Genomic DNA, 14,677 nt, shown 5'->3' with positions numbered 1-14,677 from the left:
AAATGGAGATGTGGAGGAAAGAGATATACAACAGAAGAGAGAGAGAGAAAGAAAGAATCTAGTCTTTTTAATAAACTTTAACAGAAAAGATTCAGAAAATACCTGCCTACAGAAGGTCAAATGTAATAATTAAAATTGAGTTGCTATTTATTTCCTTTCTGAGTTGTTATTTGGTATCCCTATTCTCTAAGCATAAAATGAAATCCTTCCCACATCTCTAAACTATCCAATGGTTATTACAGTCTACAAGTATGATGCTCTGGCTAAATAACTTAACTCATGGAGATTAAGGCCATTTCTACATTTCTCTTTAAACAGTAGGAAAGAAATAATTTCTGTTCTATTTTCAGAATGGTTCTAAATTAAGAAATGCAGGACACATATACTAACCCATGACCTCTCCTTTAAGGTGAAAACTCAAGACAACTAGTAAGTTACTTGAAAAGATGATTTAAATGACCATGTGCAGGTTCTGACAACACACCCTCCCCTTCATCCCCCGCCACCACAGAAACACCATTCTTTCCTCTGTCACTCCTCAATGACACTATAGTTTTGCAGTAAACTACTTAGGAAATCCTGTTACTACATGATTATTAGTTCATGAATTCTGTCTTAGAACCTAAATCAAGCACCTGAGCACTTAAAAAGTTTGAACTCTGGTCATGAAATCAGTTCTATTGGATGCTTGGATAAATTCTACTGAGTATTCTCTAATTGAATACACCAAAAATAGCTATTTTTCCATATACTATACATCATGTATCCCCTAAGAGTTATACATATTTATTAGTTTAAATTCCATACAAAAGACTTTTCACAACTTTTCCCAATCCATTACTGTTATTTTTTATTCTCTCTGAAGACATCAATTTATACTTCAAGGTGGCCTTGACCTGTTTCTTTTACAAATTATTGCTTTCTCCTCATCATGTTCTTTCTGCTTCTCACCTTCCCTGATTCCTCTTTTTCTGCCTCCCCATCATGGTGACCAGTTTATCTTTGGTAACAGGACACCATTTGTCTTCGCCCAACTGTGCATCCTCCTGGACTCCTCGATCTACCTCCTTGTATCTCTCTTCTCAGCTCAGTTCCTGCTCTGGGAATAAATTCGCAAATATTGTCTACATCAGTTGTTACCAATGTGCCCTTTCAGTGGCAGAAAATGTATCCATATTCATAAGCCAATAAGCATATTCTATAAATCAAACTTTCTTGTGAAGAACATTAACATTAACCCATCCTGATGCTCAGCACACTGGGTAAAGGAAAACCCAGTGTCCTGCAGTTTTGTTCTAAGGAATAAAGGTGAGGTGTGAAGTGAGAGGGCACTCCAACTCCCTCTTTTCAGAAATATACTGCTAACATGCTGGGATGTCTATCTCAAGGAATCACAACAACACCCTTTCTTTTCAATCTGGACATTTTACTTACTGTATCAAAATACCTTAGTTTCTAAATTATTGTCAAATACTCTACTCTGTTTCCCAAAACCAAGGTCATTCAACTGACAAGGAACAACATCTCAAGTATTGATTTTTACAGAAAAAGAAAAAGGGATCTAGGAAATGGTATTTATTGAACATCTCCATCATTTCAGCACTGCATTAGATGTTGATTTTTGTATGACCCTCAGCATGCTAATGTATATGTGTTTATCTCAATATACTAAAATGTGTTTATATTATTTATATACTACTAATACTATAGCATGCTGAATTGCTATAACAAAATGGCAGAGACTTCAACAATGGAAATTTATTAACATTTTTGATATAAATACAATCCTCACAGGAAAACAGCATATGTAGGAACTAAAGTCATTTTCAAGTTACCGCTAACTAATGCCTAGGAGTTGTGTAGTCCATTCATTTGACAATAGGCTCAATGTGAAGAGACTACAGATCAACTACTGGGATTTGAACTGGGATTTGTGGCTCCCGGACATCTCAGTTTTGTTAAAGGATTCCATTAATTAGCACACTCCTACACTGAGTCTTTGTGCTTCACTGGCCTCATGTCATGTTTTTTGAGTCTGTACATGCCACACATATACTGATAATATTGTGTAATCTAATAAGTTTTTTCCTTATTATTTCCCAGGCTGCTTTATAAACAGCAATTAATTAGACTTCCTAACCCCTTATAAGAATATTATGCATAAAAACAGTCCTTCATGCATGGCCCAAGGAATTTTGACATAAGAAGTTGTAGGTTCAATTCACACTTCTACCATGGACCTCAGGCTACCTATGCAAGAGCCAAGAGAGGAGAGTTGAAAGAGGTAATGTTATGATTCAGATAAAGAAATCCCTACTACTGAGAAAAAATGGAAATATATTTGAACATAGAAAAATGAATATGATAGGAAGGTACTCATTCAAGGAGTTCTGAGTTTGGGACAAATAATACAGGCCATCAATGTCACCTTGACACAAAGTATTCTGCACTGCTGGTTTTCTTAAACCCTTATACTAACTGATGAAAACTCATTAACTCTCAGATCTTCACCTGGGAAACAAAGAAGACACACATTCATATTCTGCACATTAAGCAAGAGACTTGCCCAGTCTTTGAAGGCTTGTAAATGTTGGGCAAACGTATTTTAAGGTCTCTGTTTGCATACTAATACCCTGAATTTTGACTTTTATGGACAATGTGAACCTGAACAACACCAATGTGACACCCAGTAGGTCCCAAAGATGAGACTGTTTATCTTTCTATACTACAATGGAGAACTGAACTGATATCACACAAGGGAAGTCTCTCTCTCTCTCTCTCTTTTTTTTTTTTTTTGGTTTTTCGAGACAGGGTTTCTCTGTGTAGCTTTGGAGCCTATCCTGGCACTCGCTGTGGAGACCAGGCTAGCCTCGAACTCACAGAGATCCGCCGGTCTCTGCCTCCCGAGTGCTGGGATTAAAGGCTTGTACCACCAACGCCCGGCGGGAAGTCTCTTATATATAGTTGCAATACAAGCAAATTCCTTCCTTCACAATAGATTGACTATTTAATGACTATGATCCATTCCTGTAAAATTTGTGATATTCTAAATTGCACACTGCATTAAGATAAAGCCCACATTTAAACTATTTCATAAATTAATTTATTATTATGACTTGAATGTATTCCCAATACTTTTGTGATGAGATTCTTACTATGGAGGCATTAACTGGGACTTATGACTAGAATCCTTCTGAAAGGGATTAGTGCTTCTCAAAACGGAACCCAGCAAACTCTTTGGATTTTCCATCATATGTAAACATAGCCAGAAAGTGTTAGCCTGGATCAGTCCCATGCTGGTTTCCCAGCTAGGTGTCAGTGAGGAGACTTCAGAAATCTATGGGTCCCTTGTAGTGAATCAGTACATATCCCAAACATAAGAATGGACTTTGGGAGCCCATCCCACATGGAGGGATACTCCCTGACCCTAGACACAAGGGGGTTGGCCTTGACCCTGTCCGAAAGGATCTGACTGAGTTTGAAGACCCCTAAGGAAGGCCTCACCCTCTCTGGGGAAAAGAAAGGGTGTGGGATAGGTAGAGTGTCAGTTGGAGGCAGGGGCAGGGAAGGAGAGGTGGGAGAGGGACCTGGGATTGACATGTAAAATAATATTTCTAATAAAAAAGCATTATATTTTCTTCATTTACAGAGGATTATATGTATATAACATATACATTATTGCAATAAAATAACAGGCTTAAAACATATATACATATAACTATAACTATATATGCATATGTATATTTCATTTCTACTGAGGATTGATGCTATTTCAGTATAAGTACATTTGTTTGATATTTTATTTAGTCATGGACATGGGTAATTGATGAATTGTAATTTGTAAGTATATTAGGAGAGAGAAATTTCAAGATAAATGTTTTGCTTATTAGAAAAATATTGTAAATAGCAACCATTCTTTCACTCAATCATCTGGTAGATCATTCTTGGATTTTAGTCATTTAAGCTACATAGCACCAATAAATGGTCTGAAAGATGTGGAAAAAAATAAGAAAACGTTAGCCAGAAACCCAGAAAAAGGATCACATAAAAAAAAAAACTGCCTATTCCTCCAACCTAGTTTCAGCATCAGACTAGAAAATATAAGCCTGAGCTACACACAGGTCTCCCAGCCTATGGCACTGTATGATAGCAATCTAAACAAGCATAATTCTGAATGTGATGACTACAATGACCCATTTGGCTCCTCCATTAAGAAAAGTGAAATGATTTCTCACAAAGTTACTTTGCAGAAAATTGAAGCCTCATAATTCCTTCATTCATTATTAATAAAGAATTTAATTAAGCAATAATTTATTAATTTAGCAAATATGTATGAACATTGCTTGTAGAAGTATAAAACAGCACCAGCCTTTGAAAAAACAGCTAAGCAGTGTCTTAAAAGTGACCCAGCAATTCTCCCAGTAGAAATGAAATATCTTTTTGTATGAGAACAATGAAAAACTGTGATCACACAAAAGCCTATTTAGGAAAGTTCATGTAGCTTTTTAAATAGTCAAACACTTAAAAGATGTTGTTATATTGGTGAATGGAAGAACAAAGTACAGTGCATATCTGGTATAATGGTTAACTTTTCTTTTCAATGTAACTGAGGATGTCTAAAAATTTGAATAAGATTTCTGGCAATGTCAATACCGGAATTTACTGAGAATATTGGGGATCATGGCAAAATAAGGGAGGATAATCCAATCTGAACATGAGTTTAACCACCTCATCTACTATAGAATCCATTGAAATAAAAAAAATGGGGAGCTAGAGAAAGCCCATGCATATATACTCTAAATGTTTGTTGTCTGCTGGCACCAGATTCCAGACTCTATAGTTTTTGATTGCTGAGTTACACAAATGCTCTCCCTCCAAGGATCTTTCAAGCCTCCTGTTTCAGGTTGGGATGTATTCTTGATGTGCCTCTTTTTCATAAACTTGAAGAATCTTGAACTCAGGACCTATTAGCTCCCATACCTATACAGCATAGAGATAGCAATTATGGAACTGTTAACCCTGATATTATGTATACTAACCTAATATATGTGTGTGTACATGTATAAATATATATCATATTATATCTATTAGATAAAAAATAGTAAATGCTCTAAGAAAGATAATATGTGAAATTTGTAACAATACTGAACAATACAAAGAAGTAAGAGCCACACATCTATGAATTTCAGAAATATATTGTGTTAGTGGACAAAGACACTAGAATATATTCCAAAGTATTCTGTTGGATGAATATTAAACTAGAAAATTAGGGATGAAGAAATAATGCAGTTGAGAAAGTACTTGGTGGGCAACACTAGAACCTGGCTTCAATCCCTATAACAAGCCTTAAAAAGCATCACTGAAGTCTCATCAACATCGTTTATTAACAATGAGTGAATAATGAATACTCTTAAGAGGTAATGCTAACATGGTAGAGACAAAGTTTGTGAGGCTTCAACCTGAAATAAAGAACTACTGAAAACTGGAAATACTCAGAGTGGGAGAAATGGTCTACCTAGTTACTGCTGTTATGGCTGTGAAGAGACACTATGACCAAGGCAACTTATAAAAGAAATAACTTAATTGGAAACTTCGTGATTTCAGGGGATTACCCTAGCTGGGAGTATGACAGCTCAAAGGTAGGAATGGTGTTGAAGTAGTGGATGAGCTGACTTCTGATTCAAAAGCTAAATATAGAGAGAAAGGAGTGAGGCAGGGAAGAAGAAAGAGAGTTCTGGCTTGATGGGGACTTCTGACCCTGGTGAAATATCTCCTTCAACTAGGCCACACCTCCTGATCTTTCTTTAAAACATTCCACCCCTTGAGAAACCGAGTATTCAAATATATGAGCATCTGGGGTCTGTTCTTATTCTAGTCTTTTTCAGGGAAGAAAACTACCATTGTTTATACACATAGATAGTATTTTACTGACTGAGCAGGTTTACATATGTATCTAAACACAAACACACACACACACACACACACACACACACACACACACACACACACACACACACATTTGAACTATCACACACATAATTCAACTATTAAAGAAAAATAGATCATGACCTTAATAGAAAGGGAGTGTATGGGAGAGGCTGGAGGAGGAGACTGAAGGGGGTAATTGGTGTACTTATGATTTCTTTAAAGAAAGATAACACCTTTTAAATACATCATTGGGGAGGTAAGGAAAACTGGATCTATGGAAACCTAGGTTAATTAGCAAGCCCTAGAACTGTGAAGGTGCCTATCTCAGCAAACAAGGTAGACAGAATCTAAGAAACAACACCTATTTTTTACCTCTGGCTTTTGCATAAGCCTTCCTGTGTATATTTATACTCTAATACATGTTCACCTTAATTCATGAGAATATATAGAGATATATATAAATGCACACAAAAATCAAAAGATTAATCTTAGTAATATAAACCAGTTTAAATTGTACTGAAATTGATGAGAGAAAAGTGACTAGAAAGAGATATAATTTAATCTTCCCCTCCCATTTTATTCATTATTTGGGACATACACTTTAAACTGAGTTCACTGTATGTTACCTGTATTTACATAGGTATAGGACGCTTGCCTAGAAAACTACCATGGTTTATACACATAGATAGTATTTTACTGACTGAGCAGGTTGTACATATGTATCTAAACACACACACACACACACACACACACACACACACACACACACACACACTTCACACACTAGGGTATACTCCTAGGGGTTATCCTTTAAGGAAATTGTTACTCTTTTCCCCAGAAGTAATCAATGACAAATAACTCCTCAGCTTAAGATGGTACTTCATGGGCCCCTCCCAAAACCATGATGGGATTTCATTGCCTTGAGCATGTGTGGGTCTTGTGTCTGCAGTCATACTTTGCATGAATTCTTGGGCGAAACAATACTGTGATGTCTCATGTGGGCTGCGTTTTGTACTAACTTACTACATCTGACTCTTTCACTCATTCTGTCCTCTTCCAGGACGACCCCAAACACTCAAACAAAAGAGATATAATATACTTGTCCCATTTAAAGCTGAGAATTCCGTAGTATCACAATCTCCACATAATGACTACTTGTTGATCTCTATTGCAAAAATAAGCTTCTCTGGTCAAAATTAAGAGCTGCATTAATCTCTGGGTATAAAGACAAAAATTTCTGGGTTAATTTATTACTACTTACAATCATCAGAAAGAGAATACTAAGTTCTCTCTTAGTGCCTTTGACCTAGCCATTAATGAGTTTTGACCTGTTAATAGAGCCAGGCTTGATTTTTGCCTTATGAAATAAACTTTAAAGCCAACTAGAAAGTGTTTCATTACTTCTATAACATCCATACTACTATTAAACCAGTCAACATATTGTGTCAAGCTAATTGCTAATTGCTCATAGGATTCATAACTAGGTAGACTGTTTTTCTCTAACATAATGTTCATAGACCCTTTTCCATTCCTATGTCACTTAGTCAGTAGAGATGAATTTCCATGTGAATAGTAGCATTATTTCTCTATGTCCTATGACTCAAATGTGTGATATCATCCACAGAAGGACTTTACCATCAAATTCTAGATGGAACTAAAATAATGGAAATAGCCCAGAATGTTTGGGGATATATGTACTCCTTCCCAGCTTCCAAAATCTTCTAGCAGTAAACAATGAATTTTTTTATTTACATGAAGTAATTGTACATGTTTTTGTGGTACATTATGATGTTTTAGTACATATATATAATATATACTGATTAAGTCAAGAAAAAAACATTTCTGTTTCATGCTATTTCTTCATATTTGGAGAGTATGAGTTTTAATTTTTTCTGGTTGTTCATAAAATATGTAATAGGTTACTAAGAACTGCATATTAGCAGTTTCTACAAGTGACTTAATCTATAATTTGAGCAAGGTAATAACACAAATATGTATGCATCTGTTGAAATTCAGTGAACACTATATTTGGAATTGGCATATTTCATGTGTTATGCATAAATCATACCCCTATCAAGTATATTATAAAGTATATACAAGTAATTTTTCATATTAAAAAGTTTCAGCTGTATTGTTTCTTCTTTCACAATCTAAACAACTTATATTTTAGTTTTCATGAAGAGGGGAAACTGTCTGCAATTTTAATTTCTATGTATTTAATATTCTATTTAAAACAAAAAAAATCAATGCTTTGTGGAAACATTGAGTCTTTTGTTCTAACAAGAGTTTCAGCAGACAACAAGTGCTCTGATTTGTCAGATCAGAGTGTTTTCGGTGTGTGGTATTTCACATGACTGTGGGAATTCAACCAAGTCTTTATATAGCCTATACCTGTTAATACCTTCTGTTCAGGTATGCTTAAGTCAGAGGAACATTAAAGGATCTGGCTCTTAAGCTTTCTGAGCAGAATGTCAGCTTTCATCATTGCCCCCACTTCCCATATGTTGTGTGATGCAGAAAGTTTCCCACATTCACAGCTACAGTTGTGTATAAGATTCACCTCTCCATAACAAGGTAAAGATGCTGAGTGCTGATGATGCCAGTCAAATCACTAAGGGTGTTTCATGGGCAATGTCTAATTTACTCCTCCATATGAACCCTTTGTTGATGAGTACAGTGGCTAGTTAATTTTCAAAAACATGATACAGGGTATCTTGGGCCTGTTTCTGGCTCACCTTCCTCTGCCCTATTTTCAGACACCTGAGGCCTGGATCACTGCTGATCCCAACCCAGTAGGATCCAGCCAACACAGAGATTGTCAAGACCCCTGTACCATTTCTGCCACCATTCACAGGACTAAGGGCTACACAAGCTTGGGCCTGTTTCCAGCCCAAAGAAAATAATACAAAGAATCAATGAAACAAACTGTTGGTTCTTTGAGAAAATCAACAAGATAGACAAACCTTTACCCAAATTTACCAAAAGACAGAGAATGAACATACAAATTAATAAAATCAAAAGTGAAATGGGGGACATAACAACAGACAATGAGGAAATGCAGAGAATCATCAGGTCATACTTTTAACTACAGACCAATATTCCTCATGAACATTGATGCAAAAATATTCAATAAAATACTAGCAAATCAAATCCAAGAACACAACAGAGATATCAACCACCATGATGAAGTGGGCTTCAACCAAGGGATGCAAGGATGGTTCAACATATGAAAATCAATCAATGTAATCCACCATATGAACAGACTGAAAAAGAAAAACTACATGATCATCTCAAGAGATACTGAAAAAGCCTTTGACAAAATCCAACACCCCTTCATGATAAAGGTCCTGGAGAGCTCAGGGATAACAGAAACATATCAGAACATAATAAAAGCAATAAACAGCAAGCTATCAGTCAATATCAAACTAAATGGAAAGAAACTCAACCCGATTCCTCTAAAATCAGGGACAAGACAAGGCTGTCCACTCTCTCCATACATCTTCAATATTGTCCTTGAAATTCTAGCTAGAGCAGTAAGACACCAAAAGGAGATCAAACTTTCACCATTCGCAGTTGATATGATAGTCTACATAAGTGACTGGAAAAATTCTACCATGGGAACTCCTACACCTGATAAACACCTTCAGCCTTTGCTGGGATGACATAAGATTAAATCAAAAAGTCAGTAGCCCTACTATATGCAGATGATAAAACTGCTGAGAAAGAATTCAGAGAAGCATCACTCACCCTTTACAATTGATACAAACAACAAACTACCTTGGGGTAAAGCTAACCAAAAAAAGTGAAAGAATTGCTGTATTATAAGAATTTTGAGTCTTTAAAGAAATAAATTAGATACCAGAAAATGAAAGTATCTCCCATGTTCTTGGATAGGTAGGATCAAAATAGTAAAAATGACAACCTTGCTAAAAGTAATCTACAGATTCAATGCAATCCCCATCAAAATCCAAGCACAATTCTTCACAAACCTTCAAAGAACCATTCTCAACTTTATATGGAAAAAGAAAAGATGCAGGATACCCAAAAAGAACCCCGTACAATAAGGGAACTTCAGAAGATATCACCATCCCTGACTTCAAGCTCTGTTATAGCTCTATAGTCCTGAAAACAGCTTGGTATTGGCATAAAAATAGACAGGTAGACCAATTGAATTGAATTGAAAACCCTGATATTAACCCACACACCAATGAACACCTGATTTTTGACAAAGAAGGTAAAATTATACATGGAAAAAAGAAAGCATCTGAAACATATGGTGCTGGGATAACTGGGTGCTGGTGTGTAGAAGACTGCAGATAGATCCATATCTATCGCCATATACAAAACTTAAGTACAAATGGATCAAAGAAAATAAATACTGTCACACTGAACCTCTTAAAAGAGAAGGTAGGTGGTACTATTGAACAACAAATTTGGTATTGTAGACCACTTCCTGAATAGAACACTAGTAGCACCTACACTGAGATCAACAATTACTAAATGGGACCTCATTAAACTGAGAAGCTTCTGTAAGGCAAAGGACATCATCAGCAAGACAAAATGCCAACCCGCAATGGGAAAAGATATTCACCACACCCATATCTGACACATGGCTGATTTCTAAAACATACAAAGAACTCAAGAAGCTAGTCTCCAAAACACCAACTATTCCAATTAAAAAGTGGTGTACAAAACTAAATATACAATCTTCAATAGAGGAATCTAAACTGGCTAAAAGTCCAATAAGAAAGTGCTCAGCATCCTTAGCCATCAGGGAAATGCAGCTCAAAACCACTCTGAGATACCATCTTACTACTGTCAGAATGGCTAAAATCAAAAACACCAATGACAGCTTATGGTGTAAGGGATTTGGAGAAAGCGTAACATTCCTCCACTGTTAGTGGGAGTGCCAACTCATACAACCACTTTGGAAATCAGTATGGCAGTTCCTCAGGAAAATGGGAATCAATCTTCCACAAGATCCAACATTTCCACTGTTAAGCATCTACCCAAAAGATGCAGAATCATATCACAAGGACATCTGTTCAACTATGTTCATAGAAACATTATTTGTTATAGCCATAACCTGAAAGAAACCTAGATGCCCCTCAACTGAAGAATGGATGGAGAAAATATGGTATATTTACACAATGGAGTACTACTCAGTGGGGGAAAAAAAAACAATGGAATCTTGAAATTTGCAGGTAAATGAATGGAACTACAAGAAACCTTCCTGAGTGATGTAATTCAGTTGCAAAAAATACAAATATTATGTACTCATTCATATATTGATTTTAGATCTAGATCAAAGAAGTATCACCCTACAATCCACAATGCCAAAGAAGCTAGGAACCAAGAAGAAGCCTAAGAGACACGTAGATGCTCCCCCAAAGAAGGGGAACGTGACCACATCTCCTGAGCTAATTGTGAGCATGGGGGAGGGGAGAGGAAGTTAGAAGAAAGAGAAGGGGAGAAGAGGAGGGGAGAGGAGGACATGAGGGACCAGGAAGATCCATTATGGGGAAGAATAGAGGAGAGCAAAAAAAGACATGTCACCGTAGATGGAGTGATTAACTTGTACATGTTTAAAGAGAAATCTGGTACTAGGGAAATGTTCAGACAACTTCTTGGTTGACCCCAAATAACAATCTAAGCAATAGTGGAAAGTCTACCTTGAATGCCCCTCTCTTATAATGAGATTGATGGCTACCTTATATACCACCCTAGTACCTTCATCCAGTAGCTGATGCAATCAGAGGCAAATACCCTCAGCTAAACACTGCACTGAGTGATGGAATCTAGTTGCAGAGAGGGAGGATTGATAAGCAAAGGGGTCAAAACCAGTCTGGAGAAACCCACAGCAACTGCTAACCTGAAAAAGGAGTTGTTCATTGACCACTGACTGATAGCTTTGAAACCAGCATAGGACTGTTCCAGATCTCCTGATGGTGGAAGTCAGTTTGGAGGTCTGGAAATTTTATGGGGCCACTGGTAGTTGTTCAGTTAGATCAAATCTATAATTCCAATATAAGAACAATGGTATTATATGTGTTATTCTATGATTGATGTGACATTTTTGATGCTAAAGTTTTCCAGATACTTGTCTCTGACTTCAAATAGGCAACAGTTATGACAGCTATTGACAGTTACAATCAAAATATCCAAATTGAGTTGTAATATCACATGTCCAATATAAGTATAATTTCTGTGACTGTATATGACTTTTGTGCCCTTTAACTTGAGTGAGGTCAAGGTTAGCCATCTCAAGTATAAGCATGTTTATATTTTATGTCATCTGTTTTACCATAGCTCATGGTAGGAAGTACAATCTCCTATATAATTTGTGGGGTCTCATATAAATATATGGGCTGTGCCTGAATGAGCAGTGAGAAGGCCAAAGACCCTCAGGCCTAGCTCCTCACCCCTTGGCAGAAAGAAAACTCTCTCAGGTATTATAGCCTATGAACAGAGAACCACATGCTGTGGACCAAAATCAGATGTAGCAAGAAGCTGCCATTTCTTTTTGTTTGTTTGATTTTTGTCGCTGATTATTTAGTCATTTTTGTTTTTGTATCCCAACAATAGTTTCCCCTCCCTCCGCTCTTCCCAGTAGCTCTCCCTCTACCTCCCCTCTACCCTTCTCCGCCTATTTCACTCTTTCTCTTTAGACACAGGAAGGTCACCCTAGGATATCAGCCAGGCAAGGTATATCAACTTGCAGTGATACTAGGATCCTCCTCTTACATTAAGGCTGGATGAGGCAATCCAGTGGAAGGAATGGGTCTCAAAAGGAGGCATCAAATTCACAGAAAGTCCATGCTCTAACTATTAGAAATCCCAAAAGAAAATTGTGTTACATAACTAACATACATGCAGAGGGCCTAGGCCATTCCCATGTAAGCTCCCTAGCTGTCAATTCAGTCCCTGTGAGATTCTACGAGACCAGTTAGTTTGTCCTGTGGGTTTGGGTTTTCTTGTGTTCTTTACCTCTCTGGTTCCTATATCCTTCTTCCTCCTCTTCCATCTAATTGTACCAGCTCTGGCGCATGTTTGGTTGTGAGTCTCTGTATCTGTTCCCATCAATTGCTAGGTAAAGTCTCTGATGAGAATTGGGCTATGAACCAATCTATGAGAATAGCAGAAAATCATTAGAATTCATTTCACTGACTTTTACTTTCTAGTCCCAGCTAAACCCACACACATAGATTCCTAGAAGTTTTCATTGCTATAGGTTTCTAGCTCATCCAGGAGATGCCCTCAGATTCTAGTTGTCTTTCTCAGTATTCTAACCCTTTCACCTCCCCACACCTGATCTCTTCTGTTTTCAACCCCACTACTCCTTTCAGTCCCTTTCCACCAATCCAATGACAATGTCCATTCTATTTCCCATTCATAATGATATTCATGTATACTGTCCCCTCCCCCCACCCCTCCTTGTTACTTAGCTCTCTGGGTCTGTGGGTTGTGACATGTTACCCCTTTGTTTTATGGCTAATATCCACTAATGAGTGTGTAGATACCATGTTTGTCTTTCTGGGTCTGGATTACTGCACTCTGGATACTCTTTTCCTAGTTCAATCCATTTGCCTTCAATTTTCATGGTATCATTGTTTTTAACAACTGAGTATTACTCCATTTTGTAAAAGTACCACATTTTCTATATCCATTTTCAGTTAATAGACATATAGGTTGTTTCCATTTCATGGCTATTATGAATAACACTATATGAGCATAGACATACAAGTGTCTTTGTTGTATGGTTGTGTCTCCTTTGAGTATATGGCCAAGAGTAGAATACCTGGGTCTTGAAGTAGATTGATTCCCAATTTCTGAGAAACTGCCACATTGATTTCCAACATGACTATACAAGACTATACAAGTTTTCATTCCCACCAGCAGGGGAGGAGTGTTCCCCTAAATACACATTCTGTCCTTCATGAGCTATCACTTGAGGTTTTGATCTTAGCCATTCTGACAAGTGTAAAATGGAATCTGTGTCATTTTGATTTACATTTCCCCAATGGCTAAGGATGTTGAATATTTCTTTAAGCAATACTTAGACATTTGAGAGTCCTCTTTTTAAAATTTATTTTGCATCCCAGACACAGTTTCTCTTCCCTGTTCTCCTCCCAGTCCTTCATCTCACCCCTTCTCTGTCACCATCCCCCAATTCACTACTCTGTTTCAGTTCAGGAAATGGCAGGTCCCTCATGGATATCAACAAAGTATTGCATTTCAAGTTGCAGGAATACTAAGCACCTACCTATATATTAAAGGTGAGCACAGTGACCTAATATGAGGAGTAGGGTTCCAAAAGTCTACTAAAAGAGTAGGATACTGTCCCTGCTCCCACTTTTAGGACTCCTACAAGTATACAATGCTACACAACTGTAGGCTCCCTTGTTGTCAGTTTAGTTTCTGTGAGACTCTAAGAGCCTAGATTAGTTGATTCTTTGGGTTTTCTTGTGGTTTCCTTGACCCAAGTGTCTGCTACAATCCTTTGCTGTCTTCTTCAGGACTCCCCAAACTCTGATGAATTTTTGACTCTGGTTCTGCATCTCTTTCCATCAGTTAGTGCGTGAAGCCTCTCTGATGACAATTGGGCTGGGCACCAAACATTGAGTATAGCAGAATAATGTTAGGCATCATTACATTGATATTTTTTTCATCTAGTCATGTTCGGTTCTATCTTAGATTTCTAGGTCATTGAGCCTGTGGTTCCTGGCAGTATCAGGGATGGGCTGACCAT

This window comes from Cricetulus griseus, chromosome 2, assembly GCF_003668045.3.
Source record: "Cricetulus griseus strain 17A/GY chromosome 2, alternate assembly CriGri-PICRH-1.0, whole genome shotgun sequence".
Classification (NCBI taxonomy): domain Eukaryota; kingdom Metazoa; phylum Chordata; class Mammalia; order Rodentia; family Cricetidae; genus Cricetulus; species Cricetulus griseus.
Note: the sequence above shows the minus strand (reverse complement) of the source record.